Source organism: Nerophis ophidion, unplaced genomic scaffold (genome assembly GCF_033978795.1).
Source record: "Nerophis ophidion isolate RoL-2023_Sa unplaced genomic scaffold, RoL_Noph_v1.0 HiC_scaffold_81, whole genome shotgun sequence".
Lineage (NCBI taxonomy): Eukaryota > Metazoa > Chordata > Actinopteri > Syngnathiformes > Syngnathidae > Nerophis > Nerophis ophidion.
In genome coordinates, this window is record NW_026907003.1 from 291,997 (window position 1) to 317,021 (window position 25,025).

The window sequence follows — 25,025 nt, forward strand, 5'->3', positions numbered from 1 at the left end:
CTATGACTCTTTGGCCCCGCCCCTACGGACGCATGCTTGGAAGACATGCGCTTTGCGGCAAAGTCCTCCTTTTCTCCACACACGCTTCTAAGCCTCGGCACATCTCCTCACATTGCTACTAACTACACTTTATTCATCTTCCGTGTCAGGGTAAACTCCACTCGTCTCAGCCAAATTTGGAGATTATTAGGCCCGCTTAGCTTGATAGTTGTTTGAGTGCGCCAATTAGCTTAGCATGCTAGTTAGCTTAGCTTGTTAGCCGCTAACAAAGAGACGCGGATTTGATCAACACATCGCTTAGTTAAGATCAAGTGTGAGTGTAAAGTGTTGTGATTGTGTGAAAATGTGCGAAAGAACGATAGCAAAGTATGAGGAAGAACTTTGTTGTGTGAAAATGTGTGAAAGAACGATAGCAGAGTACAAAGAGGAACTTTCTCGGACAAAAGAAGAGAACGAGAGACTACGTCAACTATTGGAAGCTGTTTTCAAGAAACCTCAAGTTGTGTTACACAGAACAGGTTTGTTTACTTCTTACTCTCACATTTTTACTAACTTTATATTTCATCATGAACATGACGTGTTTGCAGCAGTCATTTCCATTAGATCAGGGGTGTCCAAACTTTTTCCACAGAGGGCCGAACACGGAAAAATGTAAGCATGCAGGGGCCATTTTGATAATTTTCATTTTCAAACCATAACAAAATATATGGATTTTTTTTTAATACTTTGGGCTCCTGCGGAGCATAGAGGGTCTCAATCACTAAAATGTTAAAAAAAAGGTCAAATTATTATTATTATTTTTTTATTTAATGCTTACAGTAAATCTCTATATCAACTTGAGGTTGATATAAAGTAAAACAAATAAGGTTTTGTGCCTTTTCAGTCAAAGACAACTTGTTTTTTCATCGTAAAACTGAAATATGCAGTATTTAGATAGATAGATAGTACTTTATTGATTCCTTCAGGAGAGTTCCTTTATTTAGCAATTCAAGCCCTCAAAGATCAATAATGCAGGACATCATTGATTTTAATTATTTAATATTTTTGAGTAATCACAGTGAAAAGTTAAATAAAATCCTACTAAATATATTTGAGATCCGAAAGGTTCCCCACTCATAAAGTGATTCATTTTTATTAGATTTTTTTTTTTTACTTTTAACACTTAAATATAAAGATAAACTTCGGATATATCTGTCGATTTTAAGTTTGAACTATTATTTTGTTTATTTTATGTTCTTTTGTCCGAATTTTGATCTTTTTATATGGCAACCACACAACATATGCAATATTTTTCTACATAAAACATGGAAAAAAAAAACAAATAAAGACACAAGGAAAAAAAAAACTGCCTGCATGGCAGCTTTGTGTCAACATTGCCACGTTTTCTCATTATATTTCACCTCATTCCACTTTTTTTAAATGTGTTTTTGAATTTTTGCTATACTATCAATTTTGCAATTTTTGCAGAATGTGTGGCGGGTGGGTAAACGATTAGCTGCGGGCCGCAAATGGCCCCCGGGCCGCACTTTGGACACCCCTGCATTAGATAATGTCCAAATAGAGGTGATTTGGCACACTTATAATTAAAAAAACAAAAATAATGTTGTTTTTCATCAGATATGTAGTAGTATTGTATATGTCAGTGGTTCTCAAACTTTTTTTGTCATCCCCCACTTTGGACAAGGGGGAGTTTTCAAGCCCCACCTGCCCCCATCGCCACAACAGAACGCTAATGGGGCGGCATAGCTCGGTTGGTAGAGCAGCCGTGCCAGCAACTTGAGGGTTGCAGGTTCGATTCCCGCTTCCGCCATCCTAGTCACTGCCGTTGTGTCCTTGGGCAAGACACTTTACCCACCTGCTCCCAGTGCCACCCACACTGGTTTAAATGTAACTTAGATATTGGGTTTCACTATGTGTGTCACTAGAGAAAAGCGCTATATAAATATAATTCACTAATGCCAAGCTTAACATTTTCAAATGTATTGAACATCAAGTAACATTCATGTCAGGGTTTCCCACACATTCATTTATTTGTGGCGGCTCGCCACGAAAGAATTACGGCCGCCACAAATAAAAAATAAAAAAACATTTTCGGCTTTTGACTCGCTTGACCGCTCATAAAAGCAGTGGGACTCTGTCTGTGAATGGAGCTTGTAGTTACATATTATGTAAATATGATATAAATATGTACATAAAGTGTTGTAATTATATTCCAACTCCGCGCTCTTCTTGGTCATTGCCGCCGCAAGAATATAATAATGAAAAAATGTTTTTAAGTGAAATTCCCTCCCGTTCCTCGCGCCCCACCTGTCATGTCTCTATTCCCCACAGGTGGGGCCCGCCCCACACTTTGAGAAACGCTGGTATATGTGGACGGGGGCCCTGCTTTGGTAATAATGTGTAACCCTCTCAGAGATCATATTTAGTTCCACTTCCAACATTCACATGATGGAAAATAAGATGAGATGGTAAAACGTGAACAGTTGTGGAACCTTTTTACTCGGGGGGTGACGGGATCTCGTTGGAAGCGCGATGTATGAGCAGACGCCGTTTAGGTAAAACAAAAAGGTGTCTGCCAATTTAGTTTACAATGTCATTACGTCAGTAGTTGTCAAACTTTTTTAACCAAGTACCACCTCAGAAAATACTTGGATTTCCAAGTACCACCATCATGAACAGCATTAAAATACAGTAGCATAGTAGGCCTTAATTATTCATTAAAAACAAGGAGGACACATTATTTAACGAGTATATTTAATAATTTTAAATACTGTTGCATTACACACAGTTTGAACAGTAACACTGTGTTTGCATGTAGGAATTGATTGAATGATTGATTGATACTTTTATTAGTAGATTGCACAGTTCGGTACATATTCCGTACAATTGAACACCCAAATAAGTTTTTCAACTTGTTTAAGTCGGGGTCCACGTTAATCAATTCATGTTACAAAATGAATTGATTGGAAAATAAAAGACTGTACTTAAATATTACATAGTGCACACTAGATAGATTCTGGTGCGCACCAGATAGTTTCTAGGATGCAGCTTCCTCAGTTGACCTCTGACCTGGTCCACAAAGATGACTAATGTCTGGTGGAGGAGTAGGGGGTTGCAACCATGGCTGGGGGGGAGAAGACGAGGGGGTGGCTGCGATGAGGAAAGGGCTAAAAAGGCAGTAAAAACTTTTTAAACAAAGTGTTTGCTCGTGACGTTTTCTGAAATTTGTAGGTATATTCTTGCTATCGTTTTCAGAAGGTATAATATTGTGTTTCAGAGATATGCTTTGACATTTTTGCCGATGACATCTATTAAACAAGACAAGGAGCAAAGAAATCAAACACAGACAGGATTCAATTTAGCTCATGAGGAGAAACGTCTGGGCTGCAACTTCGTACAGTTTCCCACCACGCTCTGACGAGGGAGTTCCACGCGTCCTCTTTCCTTTGGGGCTTTTCTGATTACATAGCTTCAGATGTTTCTAAAGGGAGGGGGGTCGTAAATGGCTGTCGCACTCGATCATAAACCGTTAAAAGAAAAGGTGCCTTGTGCTGCGTCAGGTCTGCTCCCTCTCCGCTTTGTAGCTCTCGGGTCAAGAAAAGGTCTCCTGTGGCTGTCAATAGATCAAAGAAACCGACACCTCCATGTTGCATCCCATCGCAGATAGTGGAGTTTTACAAGCCTTTTGTTTGATAAGATGAAAGACAGTTTTGGTCTTCTCGCAGGGGACCTGAATTCAATGGAAAACAAAGTTGTTTTATAACTTATATACAATTATTCTGACAATTTTGTTATTATTGTTGATATTATCTGGAATCGATTATTGGTCGCAGTAAAGTAGCAAATTGGGTAGTTTTTAGCTCTAAATGGGGTATTTCAACAAGTAAACAGTACAGTAGGTACTAGGTTTATACATGTGTAATGCCCATAAGGGTATTCCAGTACAATATGCCGAGATGAGATGTGTAAATATCAAAATATTACTTGAAATCAATTTTTGGCAGCAGTAAAGTGGTTGTTTTGGTATTTTTTAGCTTTGTAAAGGGTATTTCTACAAGTATACAGGAGGTAATTGATTTATATATATGTCATGCCCATAAGAGTATTTAGTAAAATATGCAGAGATGAGATGTGTCAGTATCAAAATATTACTTAAAATACATTTTTGGCAGCAGTAAAGTGGCCATTTGGGTAGATATTTGCTCTAAAAATGGTATTTCAACAAGTAAACGGTACAGTAGGTACTTGATTTTGATACATGTAATGCTCATAAGGGAATTTTAGTAAACTATGCAGAGATGAGATTTGTCAGTATCAAAATATTACTTGAAATCAAATTTTGGCAGCAGCAGAGTGGTTGTTTTGGTATATTTTAGCTTTGTAAAAGGTATTTCTACAAGTATACAGTACAGTAGGTACTTTATATATATATGTAATGTCCATAAGAGTATTCTAGTAAAATATGCAGAGATGAGATGTGTCAATATCAAAATATTACTTAAAATACATTTTTGGCAGCAACAAAGTGGCCATTTGGGTAGATATTTGCTCTAAAAAGGGTATTTCAACAAGTAAACAGTACAGTAGGTACTTGATATTGATATATGTAATGCTCATAAGGGTATTCTAGTAAAATGCGTGTGTGTAAATATGCGATGTGTAAATATCAAAATATTACATCAAATCACTTTTTTATTCAAGATTGTTTATTGTCATATGCACAGTTAAACACACAGTTTGCCGTACAATGAAAATCTTACTTTGCTAGTCCACCCTTCAACAAGTCACACGGTACTTAGCTAAAAATAAAAATGTATATACAAGGCACAGTAAGTAACATAACATTATTGCACATTCTGATTGACAGTCAACAGTATAAATATGGAGGTGACCTTGGGTCACAGCAGCAGTTAAAGTGTCTTTAGTGATCAACGGTGAAACGTGTCTACAGTGATGGTTCACAGTTAGGGGGTGGTCAAGGTAGCTGTCTTTTGTTCAAAAAGACAAAAGTAAAAACGGGGAGTTGGAGGGAGCTAGCATTCAAAAGTTAGCATTCACAAGCCTGATGGCCTGTGGGAAGAAACTGTTAGTCAGTCTGGTAGTCCTGGATTTCAGGCTCCTGTATGGTCTGCCTGATGGTAGGAGGCTGAAGAGACTGTGTACTGTCCTTGATGATGATGTGTGCTCTCCTGGTGGCCCTGGTAGACTACATGTCCTGTAGTGAGGGGAAGGCTGCTCCTGATTTGTACTGAGCAGTTTTAATCACTCGCTGGAGTGCCTTCCTGTCCTTAGCAGTGCAGTTTCCATACCAGACCGTGATTGAGCTGGTAAGGACACTCTCAACCGTACTTCTATAGAAGTTGCTGAGAATTTTTGGTGGCATGCCAAATTTTCTCAGCCTTCTTAGGAAGTACAGTCGCTGCTGGGCTTTCTTTATTGTTTGTTGGGTGTTGTGTCCCCAGGTGAGGTCCTCGCTGATGTGGGTCCCGGGGAATTTACAGGTTTTCACCCTGTCCACCTTTGTCCCCCCTATGTACAGAGGTGTGTACTGTGCACTCCTTCTCCATGGGTCAATAATCATCTCCTTGGTCTTGTCTGTGTTCAAGAAGAGATTATTATCCTGACACCAGGCCACCAGTTCCGCTACCTCCCTTCTGTACACTGCCTCAGATCCCCCGGTGATCAGTCCGACGACCGTAGTATCATCTGCTAACTTGATGATAGTGGTGTTGTTCTGGGAGGCCACACAGTCGTGTGTGAAGAGGGTGTACAATAGGGGGCTCAGCACGCAGCCTTGGGGGGTCCCAATGCTTAGAACCTTTGTGCCTGATGTCTGGTTGCCGATACTGACTGACTGGGGCCGGTTTGTGAGAAAGTTCAGGACCCAGTCACAGAGAGTTGGTGTCAGACCAACAGTGAGGAGTTTAGCAGTGAGTTTTTGTGGGATGACCGTGTTAAAAGCAGAGCTGTAGTCGATGAATAATAGCCTGGCATAGGTGTCCTTGCCCTCTACGTGGGTGAGGGTGGTGTGGATGACAGGGTTGACTGCAACCTCAGTGGACCGGTTCTGCCGGTAGGCAAACTGTAGAGCAGGGGTCACCAACGCGGTGCCCACGGGCACCAGGTCGCCTGTTAGGACCAGATGAATCGCCCGCTGGCCTTTTCGAAAAATAGCTCAAATAGCAGCACTTACCAGTGAGCTGCCTCTATTCTTTAAATTGTATTTATTTACTAGCAAGCTGGTCTCGCTTTGCTTGACCTTTTTAATTCTAAGAGAGACAAAACTCAAACAGAATTTGAAAATCCAAGAAAATATTTTAAAGACTTGGTATTCACTTGTTTAAATACATTCATTTATTTTTTTTACTTTGCTTCTTATAACTCTCAGAAAGACAATTTTTTGAGAAAATATACAACCTTAAAATTGATTTTAGGATTTTTAAACACATTCACCTTTTTACCTTTTCAATACCTTCCTCTTCCATCCATCCATCCATTTTTCTACCGCTTATTCCCTTTCGGGGTCGCGGGGGGCGCTGGCGCCTATCTCAGCTACAATCGGGCGGAAGGCGGTTTCTTTCCTGTAAATTTAAATCAATGTTCAAGTATTTTTTTATTTTTATTGTAAGGAATAATAAATACATTTTAATATAATTCTTCATTTTAGCTTCTGTTTTTTCGACAAAGTATATTAGTGAAATATTTCTTCAAACTTATTATGATTAAAATTCTAAGAAATTATTCTGGCAAATCTACAAAATCTGTAGAATCAAATTTAAATCTTATTTCAAAGTATTTTGAATTACTTTTAAAAATTTTGTTATGGAAGATTTAGAAGAAATAATGATTTGTCTTTGTTAGAAATATCGCTTGGTCCAATTTATTATATATTCTAACAAAGTGCAGATTGGATTTTAACCTATTGAAAACATGTCATCAAAATTCAAAAATTAATATTAATCAGGAAAAATTACTAATGATGTTCCATAAATTATTTTTTTTAATTTTTTCAAAAAGATTCAAATTAGCTAGTTTTTCTCTTCATTTTTTTCGGTTGAATTTTGAATTTTAAAGATAAACTATTTTTAAAAATTTTATTTTAATTTTTTTCGTGTTTTCTCCTCTTTTAAACTGTTCAATTAAGTTTTTTTTTCATCATTTATACTCTACAAAAAAAAAAATCCGTAAAAAGAAAAAACATTTACGACAAAATGACAGACAGAAATTGTGTTGGCCCTGCGATGAGGTGGCGACTTGTCCAGGGTGCACCCCGCCTTCCGCCCGATTGTAGCTGAGATAAGCGCCAGCGCCCCCCGCAACCCCAAAAGGGAATAAGCGGTAGAAAATGGATGGATGGAAATACCCATTTTTTATATATATAGATTTATTTATTTAAGGTAATTTGAGCAAATTGGCTATTTCTGGCAATTTATTTAAGAATGTATCAAACTGGAAGCCCTTCGCATTGATCAGTACCCAAGAAGTAGCTCTTGGTTTCAAAAAGGTTGGTGACCCCTGCTGTAGAGGGTCCAGTGTGTCTGGGATGGTCTTCTTGATGTGTGACATGACTATCCTCTCGAAGCACTTCATCACTATTGGAGTGAGTTGTCTAGTATGTTTACTATTTTATTTAGGAAAAACTTTGAATAAGAATCATATGTTTAATGTACCCTAAGATTTTTTGTTAAAATAAAGCCAATAATGTACTTTTTTGTGGTCCCATTTATTTAGAGAAGTATTGAAAAGTATCGAAATACATTTTGGTATAGGTCCCGGTACTATAATATTGGTATCGGGACAACACTAGTAAGAACAGAATTCATTGGTTGATTCTTTGACCACCTTAGTAGTCATTTTTTCACTGGAGAGATTAGTCTCTACGATGCAACCAAGATAGGTAATCTCATTTTTCTTTGTTATTATATTGTCACCCACTTTGAGTGTGAAGTTGTCTACTTTTCTGAGGTTAGGAATTGACCCAAAGACCTGTGTACTTGCAAGTACCGAGGCAAGTCTTATTTCGGCAGTTTCTCATTGAAAGCCTTGCTAGTCTAGGTCTTGAGGATTCTAGCTTCTCTTGTTTTGTGGCCGTTAGCCTCGGTTCTGTTCTTCATGGGTACAGAAAATGATGGAATGATCACTTAAGCCGCCACATACAGTAGTTCCACTCGTAGTGATCTGAGACTGGTCAGAAGTAACAAGGAGGTCTATGAAGGTTTAAAAGGACTCACTCACCCTGGTAGTTTGCTTAATGAGCTAAGTGAGACAATGTTGGTGGCACAGCTTAGTGAAGGTTTTAAAAATGGGTGCATCCTTTCAGGACATATCTGTGTTCCAGTCCCCAAGAAGTAAACCTGTATCAACATGTTTACATAAAACTCACACACTCACTAAATACATTTTATACTGTAAACAAATCTAATTAAAGTTATAATTTCACTTCCTAAATCTGACTTACAAGTATCAATAAGTGAACATAAACAATTATTTTCAATAACTAAAGTAGTCAAAACTTGAATTATTAAGGTGACTGACTTTCCTTCAGCTTGTCGTAGATGGTCTCCAATTCCTAAAGAGGAATTGTTGATGGAGATACTCCATAAAACAGCATATAGTAAAACATGTTTTTGTGAAAGTTCCTTTTGGCCCAGGCAACAAAATGACCACCAAAAAATATTTTGCATGATCACAAAAACATACCATGAATGTTATTGCAGTGATTTTGGAATTAGATTTTTTGAATTTCCAGGATATTTTAGTTATAGTAATAACTATGGCATTAAAATAATATGGTTAAGTTTACAGATAAAGTTTAGGTGTCATAGACCGTATACACAAAACAATATTTACCCACTTTACATCAGTGAAGTTAAGAGTGCTTCAATCAATGCTGCCTCGTACTTATAAAAACTTTTCAAATTGCCCCTCATTAAATTTCCAAGTCTGTTTTTGTACTCACTGTACCACTTTTGAATTAATTTTAGGAAAAAAGGAGGTATTTCCTGTGTTTTTATTGGTTGTTTTGCTACACACTTTTAACACAACACAGGAAAGAACACAAATAATGTCATTGTGTTAACAGTGTCAGTTCAAAACTATTTCTATTCTCTCTTTATCTTATTTACTTATTTACCCAACAGATGTCCAGCAGCCCCCTCACATAAAAAAGGAAGAGGAGAATCCACAGCCCCCCCACATTAAAGAGGAAGAGGAGGAAGTGTGGATGAGTCAGGAGGGAGAGTGTCCTGTAGGGCAGGAGGAGGCTGATGTCAGCAAGTTTCCACTGACTGTTGTCTCTGTGAAGACTGAAGAGCATGAAGACAAACCACCTGAGTCCTCACAGCTTCATCACAGTCCAAGTAAGCACAACATTTTATTCTCAGGGCATTCAATCCATCACAACTGGACTCTTCACTTTGTCTTACAAGACCTTTGTCCTCTCATCCAAGTAGGCTTCATCACTTCATGCTCATACATTTCAAGTCTTGAATATAATCACTGGAATTTAGAGGTGAACTGCACTTTTTGGGGTTTTTTTTCTATTTTTCACAATCATTATGAAAGACACAACGGTTGATATATTCACACAAAAAAAATCACATTCTAACTGGGCTGGGCGATATGGCCTTTTAATAATATCTCAATATTTTTAGTCCACATCACGATACAGCATATATATGTGGATATTTTGCCTTAGCCTTGAATGAACACTTGATGCATATAATCACAGCAGTATGATGATTCTATGTGTCTACATTCAAACATTCTTCTTCATACTGCATTCATATATGCTACTTTTAAACTTTCATGCAGAGAGGGAAACCACAACTAAGTCAAATTAGCAAAAGTGTATTTATTAAACAGTTATTAAACAGTGGCACAAACATTCATGTCATTTCCAAACAGAAAGTGCAAGATTGTCAGAGACATTTCAAAACAAGCTATGAGTGCACTTTTGTGCATGATGTCACTAAGATGACATCAAAACAACACTAAATTACAGTGCTCTTTGTGTACTGAAGGCCACTACAATAGTTTAAAACAAATAAAGTGCACTTTTCTGCATGATGTCACTAAGATGACATCAAAACAACACTAAATTACAGTGCACTTTGTGTACAGAAGGCCACTACAATAGTTTAAAACAAATAAAGTGCACTTTTCTGCATGATGTCACACAAGCTATTTCAATAAGTGTCAAATAAAAATGGGCTGCATAATAGGAAATCAAATAGTGTATGTCCTTCGCTATGTGGTAGGTTCCTACGGACGTTATCTCCTTCTGTTGTTGACCAATTTTTTAATATGGGGTTGATGTGGAAATGGTTGCTTGGGCATTTTGTGGGTGTGGCACCAAACTGAGATGTTGACATGCAGAGTTTCAAGGACTCCTCATTCTTTAGCGGGTGACTTTTCAAATGATGCTACACATTAGCGGTGCTGCTACTTTTTGTAGCAACACTTTTGCCACATACTTGTAGGGCTGGGCGATAAAACAATAACAATATATATCGCGATAGACATGTGATCACTATCAATAGAAAATGGGGTCGATAGAACGTTCGATAATTTCATTGAGTTCTGTTAGAAAAAAAATAGGAAGTAAGGCCCAGCTGGAACCGCACGGCACTTTGGGAGGTGTAGGCAGAGGAAGGGCTTTGGCTTCTCGACCTATCACGGCCGAGCCTGAACCGCAAGGCATTCTGGGAAATGCTAACAGGAAATAAAAAAAAGCAACAACGTCTAGCTGACCACGAGGAGTGAAACGAAATGGGAATATGAGTACGGCAGCACGAGAGGAAATTGTAAATAAAAAGTGAAGCGATGGTTGAGTAGTTGCTTGAGTTATTTTTTTTATATGCTGAAGTTGGTTTGATTATTCCATAAATGACTGAAGAGGGTAAAAGGTTTGTTTTGTCACAGATGTTCAGACGCAAGTTTATTCCGATGTTTACAATATTCTGTTAGACATGTTTGTTTCTGCTTACTTAATTTGACTGTTATTTATTTGCATATATCGTTACCAATATGGCTTCAAAGCCTGAGTTGTACACTACTAATTTCTTAATTACAATACTTTGCACATTTTGTTAGATTAAGCATTTGTTTAATGTCAATATTTTGCACATCGACCAGTATTTTCATTTATAATGCTGACATCGTTTGAAAGGTTAAAGGTTAAATTTAAAATAAAAGTATTTAATTTCAGCCTTTTTTCTCCTGGTCTTTATTTAAAACAGTTGGGGTTTTTTTATATCAATAATTATCAATATCGACTGGTATGAAACAGTTATATCGTGATACATTTTTTAGTCGTATCGCCCAGCCTTACATACTTGACATATTACGGTTGTCTCGATATATGGAGTATATTACTTATATCGCCCAGCCCTAATTCTTACTCATAAATGTAAATAAAAGTCCACTTGCAATGGAGCCAATGGGAGGTCCTCTCTAAAATGAATGAGCTTTTTTTCAAAATGACACCATTTACACATTTTTCAACCGATTCAAACAATTCAACATATTCCACTAATTCTGGAAATTGAAATTACAACATTTTTCAACCCACCTTAACCGTTCCACCGTCAAATCAATCCTTTTAATCAGGACAGAAAACAAAGCTGTTTTTGAATTGGAAAAATTTCCAGTGTTCCCGAAATTAAAGAAATTCCATAAAACCATTTCTCAATTAAAAATGTTACGACTTCAACATTTCTAAACCGATTTGAAAAATTCCAACACCAACCATTTCAACTCATTCAGAACATTCACATTTTTTAGCATGTCCCAAAAAATTCCTGCTTTCCCCGAAATTCTCCAAAATTTCCATGAAATTCCCATTGAAAGGAATAAAATAAAAGTTCCAGAACTCCCACATTTTTCATCTGATTCAAACCGTTCCAACTTCAAAATATTCAGTGTGTTCAGGAATTGTGTGCTCCCTTTCAACACTTATTAAAAGAAATTCCTGGATTTTCTGGAATTCCCGGTTTTTAGGGACATTTTCCCCATTCAAAACGAATTATCCATGTTTCAAATTTCCACAATTCCCACATGTTTCAAACCATTCTACCTTCAACACATTCAATTCATCCTGGAAATTCAAACAACCAGTTTTCCACATTCAACAAATTTACAGGAATTCCCGTTTTTTTCTAACCTTATTTCCAACCTTCTTTAGTGCGATGACTCCTTTCACATTGTTCAACCCATTTCAACCGTTCCACTGTCAAAAATTCCTCTGAGTCAGGACAAAAAAGCATGTTGGTTTAAGAACTTTAAAAAATCCCGGTTTTCCCGAAGTTCAAAGTCTTCAACATTCAAACTATTCTTACATTCATACTACATTCTGTCAACCTTTCAGTTCAACTTCAGCATTGGAGAATTCACACAGAATTCTTTCAGGAATTGCTTCATCTAGTTAATATTATTATAATAATTAAATGTAGCTTACCACATTGAATGTGTGGACTGCATGAATGATGTCTTCTCAGTTCTCACTCTAACGCAATTTGAGTGTCTAGAAACACACTAAATTAATTCAATATTACTATTATTAATAAGGTAAACAAGTTATCTTTTGAAGGAGTAGTCAGTAATCTGATTACTTCTTCCCAGTTTAACTGTGGCGACATTATCTAAATGAAAGCAAAACAGATGTCATCTTTTTTGGCCAACATGCTTGACCTCGAACAGTACAGTAGAAAATGGATGGATGGATGTTGACTATGCTCATGCTATTTTTAGAGCAGACATGTCTCTAAAGATGAATGTGAAAATGACAGTAATTATTGTCCACCAGCAGGGGGAGCTCATCACTAGTACTACTGCGTGGAGGCTGGCATGTGGTACATTATTTCCTGTGTGTGTATGACTTATTCAGAGGGAGAACAGCACACTTTCATGTATGGCGTCTACCATTAAGGATTGCAGGAAGGACTTTTAGGATGTTTTTATATGAATAAGGTGGATTGGACGTTGGCCTGGGAAGGCATTCCCCTGAAGGTCTTCTTCATGTGTCAGCTGGAAGTACCCTGACTGCTGTGAGGGGAAACTGATGAGATTGTGAGATCATATGTTGGTGCAGGGCAATGTCTCATGTGACTGAGCAAAGCTGGACTTTTCTGAAGAATGTTTGTTTTGTCCTGTCCCGCAGACCTCAATGAAGAACATCTACCTCATGAGCAGGAGGTGGAACCACAGTACCCCCACATACACAAGGAAGAAGAGGTACCACATTCCCAACACATCAAAGAGGGAGGAGAGGAGCCACATCCCCCCCACATTAAAGAGGAACATGAGGCGCCACAGACCCATAATGTTAAACTGACCCTTCACATTAAAGGGCAAGCGGAGGACCCACTGATCTTACACATCAAAAAGGAAGAGGATGATCCACTGACCCCTCCCTTTAAGGAGCAAGAGAACCCACTGAACCCTTACTTTAAAGAGGAAGAAGAGGACCAAGAGCCGCCGCACATTAAAGAGGAAGAGGAGGAAGAGGGCATCAGTCAGCCTAAATGGTTGGAGGAGTTCCCAGTGACTGGTGTCCCAGTGAAGAGTGAAGATGATGAGGTGAAAGGTGAAAGTGAGGAGAGGGGAGGGGGGGAGCCTCCAAGCAGCAGCTCAACACAACACATGACAACAGAAGCTGATGGAGACCACTGTGGAGGATCACAAGCAGACAAGCTCTTAGCTCCACTATCAGATAGTGAGGACACAACGTCACACTCTCCTGACACTGATGATGAAGACTCTAAAGATGATAAGACATGTCACACTGACAACACTCACTTCAAATGTTCTCACTGTCACAAAACCTTTCAATACCATTGTCGTCTGAAAAGACACATGAGAACACACACTGGAGAAAAACCTTTTTCTTGTTCACTCTGTAGTAAAGGTTTTACACAAAGTCACAATTTGAAAGTCCACATGAGAACACACACTGGAGAAAAAACATTTTCTTGTTCAATCTGTGGTAAAAGTTTTGCACAAAGTCAGGATTTGAAAAAACACTGGAGAACACACACTGGAGAAAAACCTTTTTCCTGTTCAATCTGTGGTAAAGGTTTTGCACAAAGTCAGGATTTGAAAGTACACATGAGAACACACACTGGTGAAAAAGCTTTTTCCTGTTCAACCTGTGGTAAAGGTTTTACACAAAGTCAGAATTTGAAAGCACACAAGAGAACACACACTTGTGATAAATCACATTCCTGTTCAATCTGCAACAGAAGCTTTGGTGACCAACCAACCCTTGTAGCACACATGAGAACACACAGTGGTAAAAAAACTTTTTCTTGTTCAATATGTGGTAAAGGTTTTGCACAAAGTCAGGATTTGAAAGTACACATGAGAACACACACTGGTGAAAAACCTTTTTCTTGTTCAACCTGTGGTAAAAGTTTTACACAAAGTCAAAGTTTGAAAAGACACATGAGAACACACACTGGTGAAAAAGCTTTTTCCTGTTCAACCTGTGGTAAAGGTTTTACACAAAGTCAAGATGTGAAAGTACACATGACAACACACACTGGTGAAAAATCACATTCCTGTTCAATCTGCAACAGAAGCTTTGGTGAACGATCAAGCCTTGTAGCACACATGAGAATACACCCGGGAGAGAAAGTGTTGAATTGCAGTGTGTGTGGTGAAAGATTGTCTTCTAAGTAGCAGTGTAAGAAACACAAGTGTGCTGGTGAGAACAGCAGCAGCAAATGAAACTGCAGGATTTGAAATAAACTGTCCAGACTTTCATTTTGACTTTCTAACAACATCAGTACATATAACATGTTATTGTTTGTGTAACAATCTTTTTTAATATGCTTCTACATTTATAGATGAGATAGTTTGGAATATGGAAATATTACATATTTGTATTTCTAATGGTAATAATCCCATAGATTAGCCCCTATTTATTATATACATATGTACTGGTTCACATCTGAAACATCTTCTGGACCACTTCAGGAAGCATATTATTATTTACTTTTTACATAATTTGAACAGTTGTCTTTTATACAATTTTGAAATGTTAAGTTTTATTAATCATTTGTTGGGTCTCTATAATCCATTGTATTAATTATCTTTATTACTGTCTTTTGTAATATGATGATTGTGTTGTGATTGTTTTATATGTATGTCCCCAGACCTTTATGCAATATAAAAAAATAGATGAAATGGCTGAATTGTTTGTGGAAGGATGGTTTTGTTTTTACTAACATACACTTGTGGATAAAACACAAATTTCAATTATTGTGTTTTAAAACATTTTAATGTTTTTTTTTGTTGTTATTTTTTTAACATCCTCCAAAACAATATCAATATCATTCAAAGTTTGGAATGTCAGGCAAAAGCCAATTCTGTACATCATCCTACAGAGATTTACTTGGCATAAATTCATAGAGCTTTTCCGTTGGCGAGGGCAGAAATTGGCGTTTTATCCGATTTTGAGTCACAAATATATCAGATTGTAATCAGGGTGCCAATGCTGGATACTTTTATGGACACTTTATGGACGATTTTAAAGTGATCAAGGCGTATTTGTTTGTCTAAAAGACATATCACCGACCGTCAGCGAGCTTGGTGTGTCTTTAGCCAGGTGGCTAGCTAGCCAGTCCCTTCCGCTAACCTCCAGCTCGCCTTGAACTTTAAAGTTTGCTATTTTCGCCACAATTTTATCCACTTAGTTAATCGCTTTTGATGTTTGTGAGTTAACAACTGTTGTTTTGTCGAAGCTTGGTATTTTAACAATTTGCACATTTGAAATGCTGTGTCTATAGGCCTCCTAGTGCTGATGCTTTTGTATCTGAAGGAGTTATGTGAGATGTTTGACAGGGAATAGAGAAATCTATTTACTGGGTGATATGAATGTTGACTAGCTGGGACAGGGGCGTACAAACACAAATAATTGACTATCCATTTTAAATGCTTGCAATTGTCATGATCTGTGGTCTAGATCATGTGTTGTTTAGTTATGTTCTGTAAGTTTTGGACTCCATTAGTTCCTGTATTTGTGCACCCTTGTTTGTTTTAGTTACCATGGCTACCTATTAGGTTCACCTGCCTCGTGTGTCCGGTACGCACCTGCTCTAATCAAGAAACTTTTATTTAAGCCTGTCTCTGCCAGTTTGTCGGCCTGGTTTCATTGTTTGCGTCACACCTTTTCCAAGTAAGTTTTTGTTCCATGCCATAGCCTATGCTAAGTCTAAGATGTACGTTTGTTAGGCACGCTTGCCTTTTTGTTGTTTGCTGTATGCTGCGGACTGTCCGTATTTTGGTAGTTGGGAGATTTATATTAAATAAATCTAATCCAACCTTCACGCCTTCGTCCGGAGCCGTCAGTCCTGCATTCCTGGGAGAACAGTCCTCGCATAAAGATGCGACCACGCCATGACAGCAATCTGTCCCATATTGTTGCCCCTCCCACGAGAATAGGTGTAGATAGTGATGGTATTATTTTAGCTACATGCATTGATCATATTTATACAAATGTCCGTGACCAATGCTGCAAAGCAGTCTTGGTTCCTGGAAGTTTTACTGACCACAATACAATAGCAGTCACTAGAAAGACAAGGGTTCTTAAACCTAAAGCAAAAATTATTTTTACAAGGTCTTATAAGAGATTTGATGAGTGTATTATTGATGAAATATGCTGTTTAAATTGGAAGGAGGTGTGCAGTGAGGGAGACCCTGAGGCTGCACTGGATTTATTTATGTTAATTTACATGAGTGTTGTGGACAAGCATGCCCATTTGAAAAAGTTTTCAGTCAAGACTAAGTCTGCCCCATGGATTGATAATGGACTTGGGAGTTTAATGACAGAAAGAGACATGGCTAAGAAAGCTTCAGTCAACTCATTTTAATAGCTTTGCTTCTTCCTACTCCTTTTCGGACATGATGTAATGTTAAATGATATGAAATTGTCTGATGTATTATGTTGTATGTTCCATCCATCCATTTTTCTGCTGCTTATTCCCTTTGGGGGGGCGCTGGTGCCTATCTCAGCTACAATCGGGCAGAAGGCGGTGTACACCCTGGACAAGTCGCCTTCCCATGGCAGGGCCAACACAGATAGACAGACAACTTCACACACTAGGGACCATTTAGTGTTGCCAATCAACCTATCCCCAGGTGCATGTCTTTGGAAGTGGGAGGGGCCTATCCCCAGGTGCATGTCATAGGAGGTGGGAGGGGCCTATCCCCAGGTGCATGTCTTTGGAGGTGGGAGGAAGCCGGAGTACCCGGAGGCAACCCACACAGTCACGGGGAGAACATGCAAACTCCACACAGAAATATCCCGAGCCCGGGATTGAACCCCCGACTACTCAGGACCTTCGTATTGTGAGGCAGACGCACTAACCCCTCTTCCACCGTGAAGCCCGTAAGTACGTTCATATTCGAAATAAACTAAAGAAAGAAAGTATTGATTGATTGACTGAGCTTATAATGCAATTTTACCAAGTGATAAAGTAACAGCACAAAGCACACATCAGTCATATTAAATGATGCATCAAGGACAATACTGTAATGACATCAAATAGATATTTTTAATTTCGCCAGAGTACCTGGTTGGTTTCACATCTTGTTCAACCACTTACCAGAGGGAACAACATACCTCTTTTTTCAAAAATCATCATCAAAAAAGTACAGCTTGATGAAAGGGTATGGTGCCATGACCCGGAGTCAAACCAGGGTTGCTGCAGCCACAACACAGAGTACTAACCACTATACCATCACAGCTGTAACAAACCATCCAGACTGATAATGTGTTTGCTTCCCTGTTCATGTTCATAGACAGAATAGTCACAACTACTTTGAATGCTAGTGACCAAGCCCCAACATGTTTTACTCTAACAAGAGGAAGGCGTGCTCAGGTAAGATTTGTTTTGTTTCACCTTTTTCCTCATCCACTTTATTCTGATTGAATGTCCCGAGTATACCAACAGATACATCTTCCAGTTATCTATTCACAATAAAAAAGACAACTTATGCATGTTCCAGTTAGTAGATATTTATTTTAAAAGCAAAAAAACAGTCCCTAAGAAATGGTACTGACTTTTGTTTCAGTTCAATTGACAAATAACAACAAGATAGACAGAAGTTGAAACTAGAATCTTCTCATCTGTAAACTCGAATCCTCTGATCCGTAGTCAGACGCGTTATCCATTGCACCACTAGCCCTATGTGAAGCCTGATTTTACTGTAGTACAAGTTGTATATAGTAAACATCTTAGGCCAAAGGAACACACAGTTTACATGAGGCTTACTACCAAAACAGGGCTTTACTGACTGCTTATGTTGGACTTTAAAATCTAGTGACCTTCTATTTGTTGCAGCCTGGGCCTTCACCAGCTCTACCTGTTGCAGCTAACCTCCACTAAAAATTGAAGTAAAATGCTTCTGGCAAGGGCTACACGGTGGAAGAGGGGTTAGTGCGTCTGCCTCACAATACGAAGGTCCTGCAGTCCTGGGTTCAATCCCAGGCTCGGGATCTTTCTGTGTGGAGTTTGCATGTTCTCCCCGTGAATGCGTGGGTTCCCTCCGGATACTCCGGCTTCCTCCCACCTCCAAAGACATGCACCTGAGGATAGGTTGATTGGCAACACTAAATTGGCCCTAGATTGTGAATGTTGTCTGTCTATCTGTGTTGGCCATGCGATGAGGTGGTGACTTGTCCAGGGTGTACCCCGCCTTCCGCCCGATTGTAGCTGAGATAGGCGCCAACGCCCCCCGCGACCCCAAAAGGGAATAAGCGGTAGAAAATGGATAGATGGATAATTGCCACCTTGTCACTGAACATGCTGACTGATTCACCTTCACCTTCACCTTCACGCCGGTAATATAATCATAATGAGGGACTTTAATATCCATATGAATACCCCATCGGACCCACCGTGCGTAGCGCTCCAGACTGTAATTGATAGCTGTGGTCTCACACAAATAATAAATGAACCCACGCATCGAAACGGTAATACGATAGACCTAGTGCTTGTCAGGGGTATCACCGTCTCCAAAGTTACGATACTCCCGTATACTAAAGTATTGTCCAATCATTACCTTATAAAATTCGAGGTTCAGACGCATGTTCGTCAAACTAATAATAATAATAACTGCTATAGCAGCCGCAACATTAATACAGCCACAACGACAACTCTTGCTGACCTACTGCCCTCGGTAATGGCACCATTCCCAAAGTATGTGGGCTCTATTGATAACCTCACTAACAACTTTAACGACACCCTGCGCGAAACCATTGATAACATAGCACCGCTAAAGTTAAAAAAGGCTCCAAAAAAGCGCACCCCGTGGTTTACAGAAGAAACTAGAGCTCAGAAATTATTATGTAGAAAGCTGGAACGCAAATGGCGCACGACTAAACTTGAGGTGCACCATCAAGCATGGAGTGATGGTTTAATAACTTATAAACGCATGCTTACCTTAGCTAAAGCTAAATATTACTCAAATCTCATCCACCGTAATAAAAACGATCCTAAATTTTTGTTTAGTACGGTAGCATCGCTAACCCAACAAGGGACTCCTTCCAGTAGCTCCACCCACTCAGCTGATGACTTTATGCAATTCTTTAGTAAGAAAATTGAAGTCATTAGAAAGGAGATTAAAGACAATGCGTCCCAGCTACAACGGGGTTCTATTAACACTGACACGATGGTATATACGGCGGATACTGCCCTCCAAAATAGTTTCTCTCGTTCTCTCGTTTTGAGGAAATAACATTAGAGGAATTGTTACAACGTATAAATGGAATAAAACAGACAACATGCTTACTTGACCCTCTTCCTGGGAAACTGATCAAGGAGCTCTTTGTATTATTAGGTCCATCAGTGCTAAATATTATAAACTTATCACTCTCCTCGGGCACTGTTCCCCTAGCATTCAAAAAAGCGGTTATTCATCCTCTTCTTAAAAGACCTAACCTCGATCCTGACCTCATGGTAAACTACCGACCGGTGTCTCACCTTCCCTTTATTTAAAAAATCCTTGAAAAAATTTTTGCGGAGCAGTTAAATTAACACTTAGCGTCTAACAATCTATGTGAAACCTTTCAATCCGGTTTCAGGGCAAATCACTCGACGGAGACAGCCCTCGCAAAAATGACTAATGATCTATTGCTAACGATGGATTCTGATGCGTCATCTATGTTGCTGCTCCTCGATCTTAGCGCTGCTTTCGATACCGTCGATCATAATATTTTATTAGAACGTATCAAAACACGAATTGGTATGTCAGACTTAGCCCTGTCTTGGTTTAACTCTTATCTTACTGATAGGATGCAGTGTGTCTCCCATAACAATGTGACCTCGGACTACGTTAAGGTAACGTGTGGAGTTCCCCAGGGTTCGGTCCTTGGCCCTGCACTCTTCAGCATCTACATGCTGCCGCTAGGTGACATCATACGCAAATACGGTGTTAGCTGTCACTGTTATGCTGATGACACCCAACTCTACATGCCCCTAAAGCTGACCAACACGCCGGATTGTAGTCAGCTGGAGGCGTGTCTTAATGAAATTAAACATTGGATGTCCGCTAACTTTTTGCAACTCAACGCCAAAAAAACGGAAATGCTGATTATCGGTCCTGCTAGACACCGAACTCTATTTAATAATACAACTCTAACATTTGACAACCAAACAATTAAACAAGGCGACACGGTAAAGAATCTGGGTATTATCTTCGACCCAACTCTCTCCTTTGAGGCACACATTAAAACCGTTACTAAAACGGCCTTCTTTCATCTCCGTAATATCGCTAAAATTCGCTCCATTCTGTCCACTAAAGACGCTGAGATCATTATCCATGCGTTTGTTACGTCTCGTCTCGATTACTGTAACGTATTATTTTCGGGTCTCCCCATGTCTAGCATTAAAAGATTACAGTTGGTACAAAATGCGGCTGCTAGACTTTTGACAAGAACAAGAAAGTTTGATCACATTCCGCCTGTACTGGCTCACCTGCACTGGCTTCCTGTGCACTTAAGATGTGACTTTAAGGTTTTACTACTTACGTATAAAATACTACACGGTCTAGCTCCATCTTATCTTGCCGATTGTATTGTACCATATGTCCCGGCAAGAAATCTGCGTTCAAAGGACTCCGGCTTGTTAGTGATTCCCAAACCCCAAAAAAAGTCTGCGGGCTATAGAGCGTTTTCCGTTCGGGCTCCAGTACTCTGGAATACCCTCCCGGTAACAGTTCGAGATGCCACCTCAGTAGAAGCATTTAAGTCTCACCTTAAAACTCATTTGTATACTCTAGCCTTTAAATAGACTCCCTTTTTAGACCAGTTGATCTGCCGCTTCTTTTCTTTTTCTTCTATGTCCCACTCTCCCTTGTGGAGGGGGTCCGGTCCGATCCGGTGGCCATGTACTGCTTGCCTGTGTATCGGATGGGGACATCTCTGCGCTGCTGATCCCCCTCCGCTTGGGATGGTTTCCTGCTGGCTCCGCTGTGAACGGGACTCTCGCTGCTGTGTTGGATCCGCTTTGGACTGGACTCTCGCGACTGTGTTGGATCCATTGTGGATTGAACTTTCACAGTATCATGTTAGACCCGCTCGACATCCATTGCTTTCCTCCTCTCTAAGGTTCTCATAGTCATTATTGTCACCGACGTCCCACTGGGTCATTATTGTCACCGATGTCCCACTGGGTGTGAGTTTTCCTTGCCCTTATGTGGGCCTACCGAGGATGTCGTGGTGGTTTGTGCAGCCCTTTGAGACACTAGTGATTTAGGGCTATATAAGTAAACATTGATTGATTGATTGATTGACCCGAGATTGCCAATATGGATGATATCTCAGATGTTGGGAAAATCAGCATTGACAAGGTCCTGGGTAGCTCAGTTGGCAGAGCATCAGACTTTTAATTTGAGGGTCCAGGGTTCAAGTCCCTGTTCAAGTGGCTGATGTTAACCTCTTTACACTTCTTAAAATACATCCCTTTGCCCCGTGGTAGCAGTCCTTGTACCTGTATTAAATTTGAACAGTTTTCAACAGTGATTGCTTTTTCTCTATTTCATTTGAAAAACTGAAACCAAAAACCTCCCTCACATCCACTTTAGTTCAGGTGGGAGAGCGTTAATGTGATCATTTGAAGGATTAAACGCAATACTTTAAAGTCAAATTGTTAGACAGTGTAACTGTATGGAAAAAGTTGTAGTTAATATTTTGCTGTAGGTGTGTTAGATGCACCCTCACATCACACTGAGCACAGCTTTATTACTCTCAGTTTCAAGTTATACAGTCCAAGACAAACCCTTAAGACAACAAATTTGTGTTTGAAACAGCCCGATGAAAGCGTCAGTTAAATACCAAACATTGGCATGAGGAAAGATACACCGTTAAACAAAATAACAGTTCTTGGAGCCTATTTATATTTATTTATTAAGTGTTTTGACAATGGAATCCAATGCCAATGATGATGTTGATTATTGGATGTTTAGATGAATTATTATCGTGTTCAGCTGCTCACACTCCTCCTGGTGAGCCACTTCCTCCTCCTATAATTAAGAAGACAGCACAGCTGGGCGCTGCCTTGGTCTGTCCGTCATGCTGAAGGAGTGAGGAGTGATATAGTTTGTTTACACTAAATAAGTTATTTCCATTATATAGAAAGTCAACCACGCAGAAATTGTTTCGTTTGAGAAAATAAATGATCAACATTTTGAATCTGGAAGTATCTTATTGAAGAATTTAGTGCGTCATAAACCTCCTCAAGGCAACTCTGCAATCTTTATTTTTATTTTTTTGTAACTTTTTGGAACAACAGAATAGCCGTAACAACGGTTGTCCAAATTAAAAATGACGGAAAGTTGTGTGACAACTGATGCTAAGATTCCTGGCAGCAAGCTTAAGGTTTATGGTATTTATAAATGTTGTTTTTTAAAAATAGAATCAAACTACAGGCTAGTCTTTCAGCAACTGTCATCCAACACAATTCATGATGTATGATCTCAATGCCGGTCCTAAATGAGCAATGGAGAGCTAGTCTGGCAGCTCTGTTTTGGGTAAGCTGGATTTGATTTAGATCTCGTTTAGATGCATTAGAGCAGATTGCTGGGCAGGAGTCAAGATGAGACAATACAAGGGATTGTATCATTTGCTTCATAGTTGTGTTAGTTCAAAAATAGACACTTCTTCTTATGATTGAAATGCTTCTGCTCATTTTTGTTACTATTTTTTGAAGTTTTGCTTCTGAGTATGTATGTTATTTTTTATTGAACAATTAAACATACATAAACAATGTATGGACACATTAAAGTCCTACTGAAAGCCACTACTAGCCACCACACAGTCTGATAGTTTATATATCAATGATGGAATATTAACATTGCAACACATGCCAATACGGCCTTTTTAGTTTACTAATGAGCAATTCGACATTTCCCGGGAGTTTTTTCATGAAAACCTCGCGTAATGATGACGTGTACGCGTGACGTCACGGGCTGTTAGGAAATATGAGCGCTGCACACACACACACACACACACACAGCTAGAAGTTGTCTGCTTTAATCGCATAATTACACAATATTTTGGAGATTTGTGTTGCTGAATCTTTTGCAATTTGTTCAATTAATATTGGAGAAGTCAAAGTAGAAAGATGGAGTTGGGAAGCTTTAGCCTTTAGCCACACAAACACACGGTGATTCCTTGTTTAAAATTCCCGGAGGTGAAACTTTACTATGGATCAGAGCGCTTTCAAGCGAACATGGATCCCGACCGAATGTCAACCAGCAGGTTTCGGTGAGAAAATTGTGGTAAAAAGTCGCATCTTATTGGAGATCAGCTGAGCTTGTGCCGTCCATAAAGCTGCCGTCGACTCCTCTGAGAGACTGGTGTCAAGACACCCGTGGAGACACACCTCCGACTATTCAGCACTGTTAAACTCACTAAAACACTAGCAACACAATAGAAAGATAAGGGATTTCCTAGAATTATCCTAGTAAATGTGTCTAAAAACATCTGAATCCGTCCCAATGCAATCGCCTTTTTTTTTTTTAACTTGTTTTTTTTTTTCTAGTCCGTCGCTATCAATATCCTCAAATACAAATCTTTCATCCCCGCTCAAATTAATGGGGAAATTGTCTTTTTCTCGGTCCGAATAGCATTTTTTGTTGGAGGCTCCCAATAAAAACAATGTGAGGATGTGAGGAGCCATCAACATGTGACGTCATCGTCTGCGACTTCCGGTAGTGGCAAGGCTTTTCTGTTAGCACCGAAAGTTGCGAACTTTATTGTGGATGTTCTCTACTAAATCCTTTCAGCAAAAATATGGCAATTTCGCGAAATGATCAAGTATGGCACATAGAATGGACCTACTATCCCTGTTTGACTAAGAATATCTCATTTCAGGTACTTTCAATACAATTGGAGTCAATGTTTTTTCAATATTTTCAAACATCACATTAAATCCAATCCTCCAATAAACAAAACCCGTTCAAATAAAAGTAAATATGAGACCATTTGAAAAAGATTAAAATAAAAAAATATATAAATAAATAAACTTACACCTGCTTATTTAAAACCACTTAAATAATTCCAATAAATATAGTCATTTAAGGGCTTTTTCTATTTTTTACAATCTTCCAAGAATGAATTAATAAATTGAAATCATGAACACAAAGTGAGAATTTGGATTTAACGTAAAAAAGAGACTTTTGTGCATTAGAACTAATGTTTCACACTTTTTAAAAATTAAAATTAATTCATGACACGATAAATCCACGCATGCGCAAAGACTACATCACTTCCTGGACTTACGATTTGTTTTAATGACAGAGCTCCTGCGACATCACGTTCTGTGACATCTGAATGTTTTATTCATGTTTTTTTATATAAAAATACAGGACTGTCTCAGAGAATTAGAATATTGTGATAAAGTCCTTTATTTTCTGTAATGCAACTAAAAACATGAAAATGTTATACATTCTGGATTCATTGCACATCAACTGAAATATAGCAAGCCTTTTATTTTAATATTGCTGATTATGGCATACAGCTT

At 38.9% G+C, this 25,025-nt stretch overlaps 1 protein-coding gene and 1 non-coding gene across 3 annotated transcripts in view; one reads left to right on the forward strand and one right to left on the reverse strand.

The window, feature by feature from the left end:
- LOC133547244 (gastrula zinc finger protein XlCGF17.1-like) overlaps window positions 1-25,025 on the reverse strand; it is a 183,889-nt gene that overhangs the window by 131,065 nt on the left and 27,799 nt on the right. The gene's annotated exons all lie outside the window — the stretch shown is intronic.
- Window positions 21,854-21,926, forward strand: trnak-uuu (transfer RNA lysine (anticodon UUU)). The gene has a single exon. It is a non-coding gene; the product is annotated as a tRNA-Lys (tRNA).